Source organism: Thalia democratica, chromosome 2 (genome assembly GCF_965202585.1).
Source record: "Thalia democratica chromosome 2, ktThaDemo2.hap1.1, whole genome shotgun sequence".
In the NCBI taxonomy this organism is placed as follows: Eukaryota; Metazoa; Chordata; class Thaliacea; order Salpida; family Salpidae; genus Thalia; species Thalia democratica.
The window spans coordinates 22,773,301-22,794,279 of NC_139166.1; the positions used below are offsets into that span (position 1 = coordinate 22,773,301).

At 27.9% G+C, this 20,979-nt stretch overlaps 1 pseudogene across 1 annotated transcript; it reads right to left on the minus strand.

The window, feature by feature from the left end:
- Positions 1 to 2,778: 2,778 nt before the first annotated feature.
- Positions 2,779 to 11,331, minus strand: LOC145850022 (ubiquitin-like FUBI-ribosomal protein eS30 fusion protein pseudogene; annotated as a pseudogene). The gene is made up of 2 exons (XR_014372379.1): positions 11,291 to 11,331; positions 2,779 to 3,247 (listed from the first exon to the last, which is right to left on the minus strand). The product of XR_014372379.1 is annotated as a ubiquitin-like FUBI-ribosomal protein eS30 fusion protein pseudogene (transcript).
- Between the last annotated feature and the right edge of the window lie 9,648 nt (positions 11,332 to 20,979).

Consider the following 20,979-nt stretch of genomic DNA (forward strand, 5'->3'; position numbering starts at 1 on the left):
GGTTTACATATTTTTTAAAATTATTTTTTAACTAACTTCAAATTTATGAATTTATCTACTTTTTTTTACAACTAATATAACACATGAAAAATCACATCAAAACAATTTGTTTAATATTTTTAAACTAATATTACCTATTATTTTAATATTTATCACTTTTACAGACTATCATAGTTTGAATTTTACATGGGTTTCATTTAACGTTACTACTAAGGTCTGTTATTTAGTCTGGGGTGGGCAATGTATGTCCCGCCAACACAAAACTCTAACCCGCTAGGTATTGCTTTCTAACCAAATAAACACTAATTTATAAATAAAAAATATTATCAAGTGTGCTCATAATCTGATTTTTAGTACACAATAATAACTAAGAAATGATTAATATTATAAAAAAGTTTATATCATTTATTTAATTAAAAGGTTTTTATGGTTTATGGACCGCTCTCTATGACTTTTATAAAATGCGGCCAGCAAAAAAAAAAATCTGGTAATCTGTTCCGCTGTATAGAAATGTTGCCCAGCCATACTTAACCCGTTTCACCTAAAACAAAAATTTTTTTTTGCAAATTTACATTGTAAAAGTACGGACCGTTCTAAATTTTATGGTTGAAGAAGCATCTTCTATAATAGGAATGAGTAGAGGTATATTTCGTGTTTTATTTTTTGTTTGAAAACAATTTTTGCAAAAGGTTGAAATTGAGCTTTTTATAAAATTATTTTAAGATTTTCTCATTCATTGGTTCTCAGTACACAGAACTCGAAAAACAAAGAAAATCTGAGTGATTGTGGTCTGGCAACTGTACACACATAGTAGTACTTTTCTAAGACCTGATTTATTGCAATTATATCCTTTGTTATTGCAATTATATAATTTTATCCAATGAACTTTTGACCGACAGAATTTCGCGGAAACAGGCACGGTTTACTTCAAAAAAATCTTTACCAGCCGGAGTATTTTTACTATGATATTTAAAAAGTGTACTACAGCAATCCAATATAAGCGAAGTAGTCTACAAAGCAAAAGAGAGCATTTTTTAAAATTACCACAAAAAGATTAAAACCGGTTTTTATCTATATAAGTTGTTTTTTATCTATCACAACACCTAAAGGGCCGAAACTTTTTGCTCGGTGAGCCACATTTGGTTCTCTATTTGTCGACCCATGCGCAGGATTGCCACAGAACGAGGTGAAAAAACTTCCTGTCTTTTCATTTTGATCAAACTTTTATTTAAAACCGATTCAAGAATACTTATTATGTAGAGTTTTCAATCTTAATTTCATACAGGTTAAAACAGCAATTTTTTTTTTGCTGAATTCAATTTATGTATGATCGATGTATAGGCATTAAACTGCTCTTGCAAGCAAAATACTTGTATCTTTCAGGGTTGCCAAATGCTTTTAGCAAAATTTCTCCAGGTTTTCAGGCTTTTAAATGTACACATTTTTTGGTATATTTATAGTTTAAAGTTAAGAAACTATGTAAAATAGTATTAAGACATTGAAAAGATACTCTAAAGCTACTTAAAATTTGTTTATAATAAAAAAACTTTGATACTGATAATTTTTTTTAACTATATGGTAGATTTTATGTGAAATTGAAATTTTACTACTGAAAGTGTTAAAAATTCAGGTTTTTTAGTGATTTTTGTTCAAAATTCCAGGTTTTTTTTTCCAATTTTTTTGGCAACCCTGATTTTTTTTACCACGTAGTAATTACAGACATTAGATTAAAGATTTTAATTAGTTTATAAATTCAATTGAACCCTGGAAAAAAAGCAAATTTTTCAGAAAGTAACAATTGCTAAGTGCATTTTTTAGTGAGGATATACTTTCTTATTTACAGCATGTTTGTCTTAGCTTGTTTCAAAAAAGTTTTTTTCCATACCTTGTGGTTATCCTGCGTCGCATGCGTTTAACAGTATTTTCTGTACAATTATAGTCTCACGAAAAATTTCTGATAGTTCGAGTAATTTAACATTTAGTTTACTAAACTTAGCTAAGCATAAAGGCCGTGTGTGACTCCTAATTTCCCCTTTCATGCCGTGTCAACCCTAGGGACATTGAATATGTATTGATTGTTTAAAAAGTTGTATTGAGCAATGGGTCCAAGATTTAGTAAATTAATCTAAATCAAAATGGTGTATTACTGCAATAAGGCTACCAAAAGTAGTAAAACTTTAAGTGTAAACATGGGATCAGGCACGTTACACAAAATACTTCGGCAGTGAGACTATGATGGCAATCAACAACTGTATATATCACTTTTCTCATATAAAAATTATACTAACTTGAACAAACACAAGTAATAGCTCTGGAGAGGGAGTTTACAGGACTATTAAAATAAACAACTCAAGTAATTTCATAGAACCTTTCATTAGTTACACTTATTTTTAAATTTTGATCAAACCAAAGCAAAAATGGATTTTAGTTGAAACCAACTAACTATTAAATTTGTAACAAAAATCTTAAGTACTTATGAGAGCAAAGATTTAAATTTTATATAAAAGAAAGATTTAAATTTTCTATAGATAGAACTAGATATATTTTTATCTTATGTTTAATGAACGTAATACTTAATTAGGTGACTTAGCGTAATATAATTTTATGTCAAGCATTTTAGAAGTGATTTTTCCATAAACAAAACTTGGCTAAGCCATCTTAATTTTATTTTATTTACCAAATTTTTTTAACTATTACAGAATAAATTTATAACATACCAGTTTAATAATAAAAAATTATGAAATTTCAATAGTTATAAAATAAGCAAAAACAACAAAATAATTTTATTACAATTTATTAGGACATTAAGCTAATTTTCTAAAGTTATTGTCCTAAAATGCAATCATTCATCATTTATTTAGCGTTGGAGTTGGGGCCTCTGGCCTTTCCGAAGGTGTTGACAACATTGACGAATTTTCTGTTGTACTGCTGCCTGCGAGCTGCTCTTCCGGTCTTCTTCTTTTTCTTCTCTCCGGCCTCAACTTTTGGAGTTTGACCTTTCACCTTACCGGCACGAGCAAGCGAACCGTGCACTTTTCCTCCCTGCAACTCGACAACGACATCAAGTGTTGACAACTCGCACACTCCAGCCTCAGCAAGAGTTGATTCATCATTGAGGAGTTGACCGCCGAACGAAAAGCAAGCTGATTCGTTCAAAGCAACTTTCTGCTTCAATGAGCTGACTTTGTCGTCTGCTGAAACTTCAACTGCAGTGACTTCTTGGTTCTTTACAAAGATTTTCATTTTGCTGTTGATAAATAAACTTGAGTTAACTTATTTTAAATAAAAAAAAACTTATTTTAAGTTACATTCATGAATCTAATTTTTTGTACATAAAAAATTAAATAGTACTAAATAATTATAACTTTCTTGTTGTTCTAATTCTTTATGAGAAAAGTCAAGAAACATGAACTAGTAAAAAGATTACTATTTGAAATTATATTCACTTATTATTGAGATAGGCAATATACAAAACTAAACTATCTTTACCCAGAATATCTAAATAGTTTAAGGGTATGAAGGTATATCACTGCTTTGTGGAGTTTTAACTAGACTGTAAAATACTTTTTATAGATTATTAATATTTATGCTCATTTTTGAGATATTAGTGGTAAAAGTTGGGAGAATACAATAGGCTCCTGATGGAAGGTGCAAACTAAAACAACAAAAACATATTATGTCCTTAAATCCATCTCCTTTTATTTTATTAAACACTTATTTCTAGGAAACTTTTCTTGTAATCTTTAGAAAAATCTCCTTTAATTCTATAAAAACTGGATTGTAGTTTGTACTTAAAGCTTTCATATAAGATCCAATGTTATTTTTAGTATAAAAAATGTTAGACCCCCCAATGCCCTTAAATAAGATAATTGTCTGGTTATATAATAACTTTAAATGGTCATAAAGATAACACAGGTTTTATTAGAGTATTAGTATTATTAGATTTCGAAGAAAACTAAAAATTCCAAACTTGTGGTCAAAACATTTGTATTCGAAACTTTTCATAGATATAACTATCTCAAAGTTAGTTAACTTGTTTATATTCTTTAAAAAATGACTTTTAGTTTTACCAGGTTTTCATATAAATGACAATCCTAATTTTTGTAAAAAAAAATTCTTCACCCTTAAGGTTTATACAATCTCTAGTATTTTTTCATTTACACAAACTAAACTTCATGATTTAATAATTGTTTCTTCAAGAAGTAAAAATTTGATGATTTTTTAGCTTATTTATAAAAAATATATAAGCAGTTTTATCTATATTGATCTAGGACTATTACAGGGTTGTCAAATGTTTTTGGCAAATTTTCTCTAGGTTTTCCAAAAAAAAAATCATGTTTTCAAAACTTCAGTTTTAGGGTCTATTTTCAGTTCAGAATTAACTTCAAGGTAAATAACTGAGTTACATTCAAGTTTCTTTAAATGAGCTTTTTAATTAGTAAAAAATTTGATGACAAAATTATTTATACAATATTTTTTTTGTCAAATTCAAATAAAAAGAAATAAAATTTAGGGAACATTATCACTTTCTTGATATGTAACTTATTTAGCTAATTTGCTGATATTTTAAATACTGGTTTTCAAATATTGCATTTACACAAAAAAAAATATATCAACAACTATCATCTTACAATAACAGGGTTGCCACTGGTTTTGGAGAAATTTCTTCCAATTTTCAGAAATTTTTCAAGGTTTTAAAAGTACACATTTTTAGGTCTATTTATAGTTTCAATTAATTTTAAGGTTAAAACTTTTTTAAGTAATATAATAACATTGAAAAGATACTTTAAAGCTATTTTAAATGTGTATGAAAAAAAAAATGATAATGACAAAAGACTTCTATCTATATGATAAATTTTTTGTGTCAAATCAAAATTTTACTACTTGACATAAAAAAAATTGTTAAACATTCCAGGGTTCAATAGGTTTTCTGATGACTTTTGTTCATGATTCACAGTTTTTCAGGTATTTTCACAAATTTCCTTAAACTCCAGGTTTTTTCATGCTATTTTAGCCAAAACTGTCAAATTCCAGGTTTTTTCATGCTATTTTAGCCAAAACTGTCAAATTCCAGGTTTTTCCAGGCTTCAAGGCAACCAAGAAATAATGGTCACATCATCAATAGTGGTCATTAAAAAATAACAAGACTTTGTATAAACAGAGTTCCAACATAGCATAAAACAATTGACATATGCTATTCAAAATTTAACACATTTCTACACTCTCTTTTTTATCAAAGAAAGCACTGAGGGAGTGTTAGGTTAGTGGGACTGGGGTTAGTTAAGGGAATGGGAGGATTAGGTAAGTATTTATACAGCAACCTTTCACTAATCTACACAATTGTAAGGGTACGCATAACTGTTTAGTAAGCATTTCAAATTTATTTTTCTCAGAAAATACAAAAAATTTTAGCTAAGTTATCTATTTGAAAAAATATAGTAAGATCCTTATTTGGATTTAATTTCAAATTATTTTATTTTAAGTGCCAATAAAACTTTTAAAAGTTTGACACTTGATTATTAAATCTTTCAATACATCTTATTTATTAACATTCAAATTTAATCAACTTTTTTATCTAACAAAAAATTAGTCTGGATCAGCTGAGTTTATAGTTAAATACAAGAAATAAAAATGCGTATTAACTTAGCATATATCAACCTTAATAACAGAGTATACCTATAAAACTAACTGATAAAACAGTCAAGCTCATAGGAGAGTATTAAGACATTTTTTACAAGGCAAAGATAGTTTTAGTTTGTGAGTGATGGTCTTCTGTAAAAATACTTTTATGATAAAAACTTTATGTGGTCATTTCTTTAAAATCAAAAAAGTCTGTTTCCTAGGTTTTTAATGCTAAAAATTCCAAAATTTCAAGAAAGGTACCCTTTATACCAAATCAAATTTGCGTTGTAGCTTTTTGTTGATAAAAAGAGAAATATAATGGAAAACATATTTCTCTTTTGTAATGATAAATGTAATGAAAATTTTCAAGGCTGAAGGGGTTCAAGTTTTTTTAATCAATAAAACCTTCTTAAAATTATAGATCAAATTTTACTACAAAATACTTTTAAACATAAAAAACATAATTAAGTATTGACATAAGGGTAGTTTTATATAAAAAATCAATAAGATATATAAAAAAATTAATTGCTAATTTGCTTAGGATTTAATAAAAAAAAACTAAAAATGCATCCTCTCTGTCATTTCTAAAGCAATTAATCTAAATTTTCATCAAGCTATCTTTGCTTTATAATAAAAAAATTATAATAATATTATATTTTACATAAGCATTTTACTTGAATTTAAACATCCTGCAATAGTTGTAATTTAAAATTAAACTAATTAAGTTTAAGAACAACTGCTTAAAAACTCCAGATAAAATAACCTATTTTTAAATAACTGTACAAAAATATAGGTTTAATTGTTTGCTAACAAAAGATCCTAGTGAAGTAACTTCACTGGAATATAAATAAAAAACAAATTGTACAGTAATCTTCCTTTATTTTACCAACATATGTTTCTAAGTGTTGATTTGTTAACACACAGAAATATATGTTGATACAATAAAGGAAGATTACTGTACAATTCGGTTTTTATTTATTTTTAAATAGTATTTTTCAAATTTGGTCTCTTTGTAAGGAACCCATTTAAGCTCTCTGACATTGTTCCCTTATAACTAAATAATGGTTTGAATAAAATGTATAAAAAAACTGATAGAAAGAACAAGATTTTTATAATCAACTTAAAAAAAATTGGCCTTATAGCCCCAACAATGTAAATTTAACATTATTTGGCAAAAAAGTTTTTAATTAAATAAAAAATTCCAACACCAAAATTTTAACATCTAATTAGATTAGAATGCATTAGTTCAAAATCATTTTATAGAAACTGTAGGAGATATATTATGAACCCGATTTACCCTAATTGGATATACTATCTGAAAATTTACTTTTAAACAGCTAATAATCAAAGAAAACTTGAAAAAAAATGCAAACTAAAGCCAAGTTGTAAAAAAAAATAATCTTAATGGTAATAAGAACTATTATAGTAATTTATGATAGAAAAGTTCCCTAACCCTATCTTGTAATCTTATATTTAAGAATTTACTGGAATTTAAGTTAAAAATAACATGGATTGTCTTGTGTAATAGTAATTTTTCAACTTTAAACTAGAATTAATTGGCCATCACTTGGTTAAACAAAATAAAATCCTGATTAACACTTTATAACAGTAGCTGATGTTATCTCTTTGAGAACCACTGAAATTGAGTCAATTTGGTATCAATAGTTATTCTACATTTGAAAATGAAGTTACTCTTTAACTTTTCACAGTAACTTTTCATTTTATATCATTTACTTCTAAACCAGGGCTATTAAAAAATGTTTAGACATTAAAGACATCTATTAACTTCAAATTTTTGAAGACTTTTATTTTAGAACAATTTTCAACTCAAATAAGATACTACCAACTGCTACTATCAATGTCATTTCAAATTTACTCTAAAATTTATAATGTCAGAAACAACTTAAGTTTGCATTTTAAGTTAATACTAAAGGTAAGTATACAATATGTTCAAAACTGATCTAAGAAATACCTCTATTTTAAGGCCATAGGGGGGGGGGGGGGGGTAAGCCATGTTTTTTACAAGTTGATCTTATTTTATAGATTTTACTAAGCTTCAAGTTGCTTTTTACTGTTTTTAAAAATTCGAATTATTTTTGAGATATGACCGGCCAAAGTCGGGCCGCATAACAGGTTCCTTATGGGGAAGGAAAAACTAAAACGGCGAAAAAAGACTAATGCATTCAAAATCTATCTCCTCCTTCATTTTTTAAGCAATCTTCTTCAAACTTTCACAGTCTATTCTTTATACAATAACAAAAAAAAGTTATTTGTGACTTTAAAAAATTTCAAGTAAAAATACATTTTTTTTTGTCATAAAATTTTTATTTTTTTAAATTATTAAAATTCACAAATAACGTTTTTTTCTCATAATGTAAGGAACATTTCCTGAAAATTTGAAGAAGATTGCTTGAAAAATGAAGGAGAAGATAGATTTTAAAGCCCGTTTTTAAAAACTCGAGAAAAAAGGCTTTAAAGTTACCCTTTATAAAGACAACCTTTTATATAACCTGTCATAAAAAAAAGTTACTTAATATTTTTAAAATCTAAAAAAAAGTATCTGAAAGATTATGAAATTTACTATAATATAAGTCTATATGTTATTTTTGGTCAAAAAATGGCTTCTACCCCCCCCCCCCCTATGGCCTTAACTTTCAATAATTTTAAATACAAAAATTAACATTCTATAATAATTTTTCAAAACTGTATAAAACAGCAAAACTAGAAACCTTAAAAATTAATAAAGATATATTATTATTATTGTAAAACTAGTTTAAAAGTTGTTCATGACACAATAATTTTTATAAACAGGGTTGCCACTCGTTTTTTCAAAAATTTTTCCAGGTTTTCCAAATTTCTTCCAGATTTTTTAAAGTACACATTTTTGGGTCTATTTATAGTTTTAAGTAAATTTCTATATTAGAAATAGTGTTAAATAGTATAAAAACATTGAAAAGATACTGTAAAGTTACTTTAAATGAATTTTTTAATAAAAAAATTTTTTGATAATGACAAAAAAATCTTATTTATATGATAGATTTTTTACTACTGCAAATGTTAAAATTATTAAAAATTCAAGGTTTTTTCAGGTTTTTTGATCAATAAACCAGGTTTTTCCAGGTTTTTTCAAGCTTTCTCAAATTCCAGGTTTTTCCAGGTTATTTTTGCCTAAATTGTCTTACTCCAGGTTTTTCAAGGTTTTTCCAGGTTTCCAGGTAAAGTGGCAACCCTGTATAAAGTCTAAATGACAATTATAGTAGCACTAAATAGAAGTAATTAATAAAAAATAAAAATTATCAGGGTTGCCACTTGTTTTTTCAAAAAAAAACCCAGGTTACTAAAAGTAAACATTTTTGGTTTTTTTTTTAGTTTTAAGTTAATTTATATATAAGAAACTATGTTAAATAGAATAAAAACATTAAAAAAGATACTGTAAAGCTACTTTAAGGATGTTTTTTAATAAAAAATTTGATGATGACAAAGTCTTTATTTATATGATAGATTTTTTGAGTCAAATCAAAATTTTACAACTGAACATGAGAAAATTGTTAAAATTCTAGGGTTTCTTTAGTGATTTTTGTTCAGAATTCCAGGTTTTTATCAAAATTTCCCAAATTCCAGGTTTTTTCAGGATTCCAGGTAAAGTGGCAACCCTAAACTATAGAAGAAAAACAAATTTAGCTTAAAAGTTCCTGTATAATTTTTTAACCTTATTTTATAATTGCTGCCCCTTAAAATTTTAGTAACCAAAAATGATACTCAGACTTCTCAGAGTATTCTGCTCTAGGACTTTAATTTGATTTAACTCAAGTAAGTAAGATATATTAACAATTACAATACATTTTACTAAATATTAGAGACTGGCCACTAAAAAATAGTTTCAAGGTTTTATTTCTAGGTTGATTAAAGTGAAATTTAATTTTCCTGAAAGGATTTTCCTAAATAAGGATAATTAAATGTAATGGCAAAAATTAATGAAAATATGCTGTTATACTACTTTAAATTTTTTTTAATATAATTAAAAACTGTAATATTATAAAATATATTTAATTTATAATAATATTTTCTTAAATAATCTCTACCTCACTATTTTACATAAATATTTTTCAAAACTCCAAGATTTATATAATTTTTGACTTAGGTTTAAGTATTACAAGCTTTTAAGGTAAAATGACCACCCTAAAAAATTATATTCAGCCTGCTGAAGATATAAATTCTATTTTAATTATGACTCTTAGCCAGCTGTCAAATACACTTATTACAATATTGAACTTCTGATGTTTGTCAATACCTAAGAAAACACATTACAAATGCTTTTAAGCAAATATAAGAAATTAATTTCTACAGGGTGGCCAAAACCCAGTAAAAACCTAAAATTTGAAAATTAAGGCAAATACAACAGATTATAATACTAATTGAAAAAAATTGGAAACTTGTATATATTCTTGAACAATTTTAAATTCGAATAAAAAAAATTCAAACTAGTTAATAAATACACCAAAACAACTACATTTCATCTGTATTTAACTTTTATAAAACACATTTAAACTGGCATTACAGCATACTTTCAATAATTCAAGTACATTTTTTAAAATTTGCTACTAAAAAGAAACAAGGACACTTTATACTTTTAAAAAACTGGAAAAAATTATAAAAAATCAGTGTCCACTCTAATTATTGTAATAAAAATCATAGCATCATTAATCAAGATAACTTGTATTCATGCTTCAAGACAAGTGTGCATAATGGTTTATCAAAAGTTTAACTTTTGTGGAAAATTTAAATACTTTTTTTTTTTCTTTATTTTTACATAACTTATAAATTAATTATAAAGCAAATTTTTCATAAAAGATCAATGTCATACTTTTTCTTAGTGAATATTTATTGAAATTTGGGTGATAAATATTTCTATGGCAAAACTACTAATGTTAACTGATCATATCTTTTATAAAACCTAATACTTTAAGCAGGACCTTAATATATCTAATACTTTCTAACTTTCTAATATTACTTATAAATCAAGCTTTAACCTATGATTTTTAAATAAAACATTTTGAAACCACAATCTTTAAATTATTAATTTATACTAGTGTTATGATCCTTTTTTACATAAGTATTGAGTGAGGTAGGTTATGATTAGGATTTATTTTATTCAAATGACTGTTGATTAGGAGAAGAGTTTGCTATTTAGCTAAGGAAAATTGAATAAAATATAGCAGTTTGTCAAAACAATTAAATTAGTTGTTAGTTATACCCAGTAAACTAGTCAGTGTAAAAATGTATTTCATACGTACACTTCCCCAATAAACTACTCATTTTAAAATTTATCATCACTCTGCTTCAGTGTGAGCATATTAATTGTTTAAACCAAATAACTGCCATTTTTAAATATGTTGGTGTAAAAAATATATTCTTCTTATTGAAGATTATTAGCATTTAAGAATTTATATTCAAAATAAAATACACTAAAAATAAAATTTTGTTCTTGGAATAACTAAATAAGTTTTTTAATTTTTAATATAATTTGTGTCAAATGAATAAACTATATGCAGATAAATAGAGTTTTTCAATAAAAAAGGCAAGTTTAAGGGCTACTACTTAGAAATTAATATACAACCATTTGCAAAAAAACTTGAAAGAATAAACAAGAGTAACTAAAATTACATACCTTTGTTTGGCTTTAAGCAGTATTCCAACACTTAAGAGAACCTTACTAATGGATGAAATTTCATATTTTCAGAAACTATGACCATAATGGTAAATTAGCATTTCTAATTGAATTACATCAAGAATTGGTTTTAGTTTTATCCACTTTTTTACTTAAGTAATTTTGTTAGTAATTGTTTATTGAACGGAAAAAAAGCAATATTATAATTTAGTTAAGGGACTTGGTTCATGAAAAAAACATTTCAGTTATCATACCATAATTAAATATTTATTTTTTAAGAACATGATTGAAATTTATTTCTTTTAAACTATGAAAAAAACTGTTTTAATATTCTTTTGATTTCTATAGTCAAGTTACACTTGTACAATAAGCAAATTAAGTCATTTTAAGTAAAACATGCATCGCTACTAAAAACAATAAAAAAGTTTTAGAGCCTACAGTTTGTATCTTTTATATATTTGTCCTGGACAAGACGTTAAAAAGTATCCGTGGTGTGCGACTAGATAACCTAAAGGTTCGTCGTGCACCAGGTACTACGACAAAATAATTTGAGCGTCTTTTTTTGTCATAAATAAACTATATATATTCTAGAAAATAAAAAGTCGAATGTATATTATATTATTAAATATTTATTGATTTGATATACTTTTTTAATGTTTTTTAATAATTAAGTTTAAAGTTACTAACTAAATTGTAACTTCATTGAATATTGTTTATGTTCGCTTACTAAGGATCAAAACTTAGTGAAGTAGCCTACATAACTTTAGTTATAGATTTTAGGAGTAAAATAAAATAGTTTTCTTAGTTTTTAAAAACTTGTCTATAAATGTATAAATAAAACATTTAAACATAGTAAAGCTTTTTTTAAATCATAAACCGTAAAGTGCTGAATACTGAATAAATACTATTTTATATATATTTAAAACTTCATGCAAAAGTAGTTGTTGGTTAAGTTGCTAATAAAAATTCCATAAAGTAAATACACTAATCTTTTGTTTTACGTTTTTTGTGTAACGTCGTTTGGCTGAAAAACAACTCATCAGTAACAAAAAGTACCACCTTTTTATGATAGATACTTCTCTTTTACATGAAAAATATCTAAAGTAAACTACAAACTCGTGTATAAATAACAACTTTAAGTTAATAGAATTTAGAAAAATAGATAAGCTTGTGTTAACGTCAAAATTTTAAAAGACCCAACATTACAATTTGCTTATTTACTTCTATTGTAAAGAATTTATACAAATAGTCTGTAATTAGTTCTAATTGCAAAAAAATTGAACAACTTTTTCCGGTGCATAACTTATTTAAAAAGTATAATAAAACCCTTTTAATTTTTTTCTTAAATTTATTTGAGTACTTTCGAAGTAAGTCTGGTCAAAAATTTAAATCTAGTAAGGTACATTTTTTGACAAAACTTGCTTTGAAAGTACTCAACAAATTTAAGAAAAAAACTAAATGTACTTTGATAGATTTGAAAAAAAAATTCTAAAACTAACCAACAAAACCTTTTTTTTTTGAAAGGTTAAAGTCCAAGTCTTTCAAGTTCTGTATTCAATTAGATATAAAATTAAATAATGTAATAATAGCTCGATTGGTATACTACAAGACATTCTATTTCAAGTTCAATTCTATTTTCACTTACTGTATCATTTGCCATTTTGCGGTATACTTTATTTATTAAAGACTTTTGCATGTTTATGCATTTAAAAATCTAAACAATTTCGTATATAAAAGTATATTAAATGCTATACATTCTAAGGCTTTTCAAAGTTTTTTTTTTGATTTCTGAAAAGCCCTTAATCAACATACTTTATTAAATGTATATTTATTTAACTAACAACTAACGGAACGTATATGTGTAGCAAGTCATCCCTAGGATGTCTTTTTGTAATACCGCACAAAAAGTAAATCTTTTTCATGCTTAGTTTTCTGTGCGCATAAAATCTGCACAAACTTAATAAAAAATTGGAAATAATAGAAGTCTTTGTCTTAAGAAATATGGCTCGAAAAAACTATATTTAAGACTTCCCTCTTTAGATATATAAGTTAACTTGTTAGAAAAAACCTTAAAAACAAAGCAATGGCACATTTGGAGCAGTCAATTTAAAAATCAGTTACTTCTTTCTAAAACTTTTAAAATGAACACTTAAAGGTGTAACTTCTGATCTTGAAAAGAACAATATTATTTATAGAATTAAGTGTCACTGTGTATGAGAACATCTCAGAGATTTTTTTTGAGAAGGGAATAGCATGTAACAAAATCCTTAAGAAACTGGATAGTTTATTAACAATCCAGAATGCTCCAAACATTACAACGACAGTGAGTTATCTATTTTAAGTAAAGGAGGTAACTTGTATTAACTAAGTGTACAAGAATCTTTGTTTATAAAAACTGATAAGCCAAAGTTGTACAAACAAAAGTTTTTTTACAACTCTTACTTATATAAATTGTTATAGTTTTTTATAATTTACCTTAAAATTTGTTTATATTATTTTTTTTTTCTAACAAAAGTATTTGGAATCATTATCATGGTTATAACACGTATCAGAATATCTTCTAACTATACAGGTTTTAAAACGCTTGTTTTTTAAGCATTTATCAGATCTGATAAGTCTCGGTTTAAATACTTATTCAAAATTATTACCTATAGAAAACCATTAATACATAATATTTTCATGTATTTGAAAATTTTACAAGTAAGGATTTTAAATCATTTTTCTCTTTATTTTGTTAAGCTATGAAACTTTTTTTTTCTGTAAATAAGCTAGATTTGTACACGAAAAAAAAAGTATAATTCTAAGTATTAATTAAGAGATTGAAATTTTAAAGATTATGATATAAGAAGAAGTTATTGTTAACACAAATAATTCGAGGAAAGAAAATAAAGTTTCTCTCATAGAAAACGGAAAGTAAAAAGAGTCTAACAAAGCTATAAAAAAAGAATTAGCTATTTTGAATAAAAAACTAGATGAGTTGCAAAAAAAGTTCTAGTCATTGAAATAATTTTTATTGATAGAATTTAGAGGCTGAAGATGAATTGAAAAGAGAGTTTTAAGATGAAAAAACTTATACTATAAAAAGCTATTTTCTACTAGAACAGTCTTTTGACTTAAACTCAGATTTTAAGTTAGCTTGCCTTGAAAGTGTTTTAGTATCCTTTTTATTTTTCAAATCTTTTAAGAGCTAATTAAAATAAACTGGTGTTTGATTTAAGTACTAAAAACAAATCAGCTATTTCTTATCGATACTAAATGAATGTTTATATAATTTTTTCTAAAACATTCGTAGAGATTGATTTTTAACTAAAAGAACTAACTTGGTTCTGAAATTGGTATAATTGTTAAAAACAGAAAAGTCAAAGAAACTAAAAGATGCTGTTGATTTTTTTGGAAACTTTTTATTTAGCTCTATAATTAAAAAGTCAGAGTTATGATGAATTACTTTGACGCCGTTATACAAGCTAAGCCGGTTGCATTTATTTTAAAATGATTTAAAATACTTTAGTTTTAAAATAAGAAGCACAAGCTTTTATTGTAGTACGCAAATACTTTTTTTTGACTAACGGCGTTTCGCTGCTCATAAAATATGAACAATTCTATAACAAAAGTCAAAAAAACTTGTATATTTGTACTTTAACTCCTGAACTAAAAAGGCAAGTACTTTATGGTTTAACAACTTATTTTTGATTAAAAAGAAAACATTAGTTTTGTTAATTTTTTATCTATAAATAGTTACAGCAGGATGCTTAATTTTTTAGGAAAATAAAACTCAGTCACTTGACAAAAACTTTGAATGTTTACAAAGAGATGAACAAAAATATTAAAATTTTTATAAATAAACGAAGACACTATGGTCGAAATTTTAAAGTTAAATTTCTCGATAAAGATTTTTTGCTTTAAAACAGGAACTTGTTAAAAGAAAATAGTAAAACACAACAATTCAAAGAAAATATTATGGTTGGAAAAACAGATCTGATCAATGCAAAATTAAAGCTGTTATGATTAAAGAAATGTATTGTGGCTTTTATTTATTTCAAGTTAAAAAATTCTGATTAAGCTCTTTAAGTTGAGAGAGCTTTAAAGTAATTGAGATAAGTAGCCTTTTTTTTAAGACTAGAAAAGTTTTGATCATTGAATCAAAATTTTCTACAAGTTTATAATTTTTAAAGTCAAAAATAAAGTAAATAGTATTTTTGTTAAACGAAAAATTTGAAAACATTAAAAACTTTGATGTAATTTTGTAAGTGAATTTGAATAATCAAAAACCAGATGGCTGAAATGAAAAGTTACTTGAATATAATTGTTTTGTAATCTAAATTATTGACAACAATTACGTTGAACTAAAGCTGACCCTTAACAAGATCAAAAGTTAGATGCAGTAAGAGATGTAAACAAAAATCTTTAATAAATATTAAGTAAAATGAAAAATTAAGTAGATAGTTCGACAATAAAAAGCCAAGAAAGCACCAGAAATACTTGGTCAGCAAAGTTGTGGTTAAAATTGTAAACATTGTTTGGTCTGTGAGTTCAAATGTTTACTAAAGAAAATGGGAAAATTAAACTAATTTATAAGCTGATAGTGTAGAAAAATACAGACCTGACCAGCGAAAACAACAACTTGAAAAAAAATCGAAGTTATGTCAGAAGAAAGAGGAAAATGCGAGGCTTTAATCAACAAGTTGAAAAAGGAAAATGAAATTTGTTCAGTGGAAAACGGCCGATTGAAAGAAATGCACGAAAAAGTTAGAGAAGAAACTTTTTTCCTTTAGATTTAGCTGAAGATCCCTTAAAGGGTGAAACTTAGTTTTACAAAGAAAAATCTTGAATGATTAATCTGGTATGTTTAGAATTTATGATAATTATTTAAATTTTGAAAACCATTTTTGCTTTATGTATGTTTTTATGGAATAAATCATACTGAATTAGCAATTCATGTGAAGTTTTTTATACTAGTCATTTTATTACAGCATTGCAGTTTGATAATCTGCTGAGTGGTGAAACTTAGTAACTGCTAGAACTAGTAATAAACATATTTGTAGTTACGACAAAAATAATGAATTAACTGCTGTAAATGAAGCGATCACATTTCTTAGAAAACTATATTAGCTTAGGAACAAAAGCAGTTATGACAAGCTTTATTTATAAAATATAACTGTTAAATCTGTTCAGGACGCAGTCAATGCCGTTTTGTGATTTTTATCACAGGCATCGAATAGAATTTTCAGTGTAGTACTTGCAAAAATATGTTTTAGTTTTGAAAGTTTAGTTTATGGATAACGGGAGTTAAAACTTTGAAAGCGTTTTAAACTTTTAATGTAGTATAAAACTTGTAGACTTCTCAAACAAGAATCATTCGATTGTTTATCTATCAAAACAATTATGGCGAACTTAAATCGATCACTGCTTAATCTCTAAAAATTAAATGAACAACTAATGTCGGGTGTAAAACATTTACTATAAAAAACTTAAAAACAATATGTCTATTGTTTCTGAAAAGATATATGTATAATGTACATACTAGTAAAAATGATACTAATGTAAAGCTAAACTTTGTGTAAGCAAAACTTTGAAATTGAACATCCTTTAATGACGTAATAATAGATAAAACTGTACAATGAAAGATATAAATTAGTTGATTAAAAAAGAAAAACTCTTAGTCTTGTGCAATCATTATCTTAAAGTCTAATTATTGCACTGATGAACTCTTCAATAGACTAAATAAAACTTGTTTTTTCTTGTGAAGAATAGATCTTTTACTTTTTTATGAAAAAGCAAAATTATAAAAAATCGGCTTAAAATAATAATAACTAAAGCAATAACATTTCCTGCGCTTATAAAATGTATATAATCTTTAAGTTATTGTATTTTTCAGTAAAGTATAATTTTTAATCATGCCTGAGTTAAGCATTTAACCAATGTTATACTGTGACTAATTAAAGTTATTATTTAATTAAACAAATATTTATTTATAAATAACAAACGTGTACAATAACTGTTAGTTTAATAACACCTTACATTTGTATAGTTTTAGGAGTACACAACATACTAGCTGTGTATTTTGAAAAAAAAGTATTAGTAACAAGCAAATAGTGCGCAGCTCGATGATCGAAAGGTCTTTCTCCACACCAATCCATTGACCTTAGTTGTGAGCGTTCACATTTTTCTTTCTTTCTTAACCAATGTTATACAGTGACTAATTAAAGTTATCATCTAATTAAAAAAAAATGCAAACCACCAACGTAGTATAGAGGCATCAAGAAATATTAATTACAATGTTAATAGACCAAGTCAAAGAAAGAGTAAATCTAACTATCACATGAATAGCTATAGACATATAGACCGAAACTCTGGCTACCAAAATAATGCAAACAACTATTTTGGCCATCAAGATTGTAATTTTATTCCTGATACTAGAGTCATTGGCCAACCTATAGATAATTTCCAGGGTCGGACACACCAAAACAATACCCCTGTTGCCAATGGGTATCAAGGGAGACAAAATAGCAATCACAACAATACGGGCAACAATGGGACTTTAAGTACTCTCTGTCACAGACATAGAAAGTTTGGGAATAACGCCTATGAATGCGCTGCCCCTGGGACGTGTGAAATGGCAGGTATCAGAGCTCAACGTCCAACAAAAAACGACTTCCCGTCTTCGTCGCAGTGAGAGGATCAGATGGCGGGATTAAAAGTCCTCTTACAGAGACTGTTAAACAGTCTCCCGAACGTCCATTGCGCTGGACTTTCAAATTGGTCAAAAACTCTTTTGTTGACCCTAATAATTTGCCACAAAATCTTCAGTTTGTTTCAGATTTGAATACAAATGTTTTATTTTTAATCGATTCTGGAAGTGAGATATCACTTTTACCGAAGTCTTTAACTAATGGTATTAACAAATATTTTCTCCCTAATAGCAAGAGTATCCAAGGAATAGGCGACTCAGTAATTCACCCAGTTGGGAGTGCAGATATAGAAGTTAATGTTAGTGAACTAGGTAATTTCACACATACCTTTTGGATAACTCCAGAGTCAAGGGGTTATGGTATCATTGGACTTGATTTTCTAAAAGCGAATGAATTAGAAATACTGCCAGCCAAGTCACAATTACGCTCCGCAATTTCAGGCCGGAAGACAAAACTCCTTGTGGCTTCAGACTTTCCCAGCCCTGTAGTTGCATCAATCAACAGTGTCGAACTGATAAACTCAGGCAAAAATTCTTTAGAAGAAAGATGTAAGGCCTTACTTGCTAAATTTCCAGAAATTACTAAGAAACCTGACTATACTGTACCACCAAAGCACAATCATTCCCTAGAGATAATAGTCGATAATTATTGTCCTAAAATGACCAAGGCCAGGAGATGCGGTGGTACAAGAGAAGTAATTAAAGATCATTTCTTTGATCTATTAGAGAGAGGTGCTGTAGTCCGGGGTAGTGGGGATACATGTGCTTCTCCAGTTACTTGTGTACCCAAGAAAGATAAGACTTATCGTGTCTGCATTGACTACACTATTCTAAATTCACATACACGTCCTTTATCTTATCCGCTACCTCGTATAGACGAACTGTCTGAAATCATTCCAGGAGGTACATGTGTTTTCTCTACCCTGGATCTAAAAGAAGCTTATTACAGCTTGCCAATAGAAATAAGTTCTCAAAAGTATGCTGCAATAATCACGCATAAAGGAGTTTTCATTCCAAAACGTTGCACGTTTGGCTTGAAAAATGCCCCTACCAGATTTCAGCAGATGATGGAAAGTATTTTTATTTCTTGTCAAACTTTTACATTTATTTATCTGGATGACATATTGATTTTTTCCAAAACTGAGGAAGATCATATCTCTCATTTGAAGACAGTTTTTAAGATATTGTCTGACAATGGATTATATCTAAATACAAACAAATGCAATCTTGCTAAAACAAAACTAGATTTTTTAGGTCATTCTGTTAGCATTGAAGGACTTAATGTCTTAGACTCAAAGGTTGAGGCTATTCGGGAATACCCTATTCCCACCACACGAAGAGACCTAAAACGTTTTTTAGGTCTTGCGAATTACTATCATCGTTTTGTTCCAAAGATTGCTGAAATAACTGCACCTCTCAATGAGTTATCTGGAGGTCCAAAATCTACTAATCGTGCTAAAATTAACCTTAAAGATAGGCATATTCAAGCCTTTGAAAACACAAAGGCTATTTTAGCACATACGACTACCTTGTCTTATGAAGATCATAACAAACCACTTATGCTATTTTCAGATGCATCTGATACCCATGTTGGCGCAGTCCTCGAGCAGGAAGGCAAGAATGGGGAGATGCGTCCTTTGGAATTTTTTTCAAAGAAATTGCCACCACTTAAGACTGTTAGGTCAACTTTTTATAAGGAACTTCGTGCCCTTTATTTAAGCTTGAAACACTTTCAATATAGAATTCTTGGCAGGAGGTTGTTGATAAGGACGGATAACAAGGCATTGGTTGGGGCCATTAACAATAATCTAAAAGATCAGTCACCTATGCAACAACGGTACATCATGCTGATAAAAGAGTTTGATCCAGAAGTAGCACACATAGCCGGATCCAACAACACAGTTGCAGATGCTCTAAGCAGGCCGCCTCAGATTACAGCCATGCATGTTAGAGCACACCAAGAGGATCCGGATTACTTGTGTAGTTCGGAATCTGATTCTAGTGACAGTGAGCTGGACATAGATGATTTTGATAACAGTGAGTAATTAATAACTCCAGAAGTTTATGATTTGGATATTTCAAGCTCAGATGTAGAATCTGTTAGCCCTAAAACTTTGGATAGGGAGGCAATTGCAATTTTCCAAAGGAGGGAGCCAGGCCTTATTGACCGAGCACGCCTCTTAAAGAAAGAAGTCCAGTTCACAACAAACGAAAACATGGCTTTCTTTATAGAAGATGGAATTAAACGTGTCATATTGCCTGAGTCGTTGCGTACAACGCAGCCCATAACAGGCTTCACTTGGGTATTGAGAAGTCCATAGAAGCCATAGCAAGAACTTTCTGGTGGCCTAAGTTAAGGAATGACATCAGTCACTGGGTTAATAACTGCGCCACGTGTCAGCAGACAAAAGTTTCTAGACATAACAGGCCAAACATAGGTTTTTTTCCCAATAACACGCAACGTTTCCAATTTTTACATTTAGACCTTATAGGTCCATTGGATAAGTCAGTTGACTATCAATATGTTCTAATGATAAAAGATAGAGCAACTGGGTTATTGGTAACGGCTCCCATACCAGATAAAACAGCAATAACTGTTAGGAATGCCTTTATACAAAACTGGGTAGGGCATTATGGAGTACCTCAGGTTGTTCTTTCAGATAACGGTAAAGAATTTAAAAATTTTTTATTGCAAGAGGCGTGTAAACAATTGGGAATTGAGCAAAGGTTTACCTCTTCAAGAACGCCTCAGACAAATGGTTATGTTGAAAGACAGAATAGAACAATCAATGTGGCTTTTCGTTCACTTGAAGACAAAACAAATTGGGCTCTTCACCTCCCATTAATTACTTGCACCATTAACAACTCATTTATTGAAGGTTCCCCTTACACCCCGGCCCAGTATGCATTTGGATGCTCTTTAAATTTAAGTGGCCGACTTCTTTTTGATGAAGTCGATGAAATTCATCAAATCACCAGACCATCTCCTTTTGAATGTGCG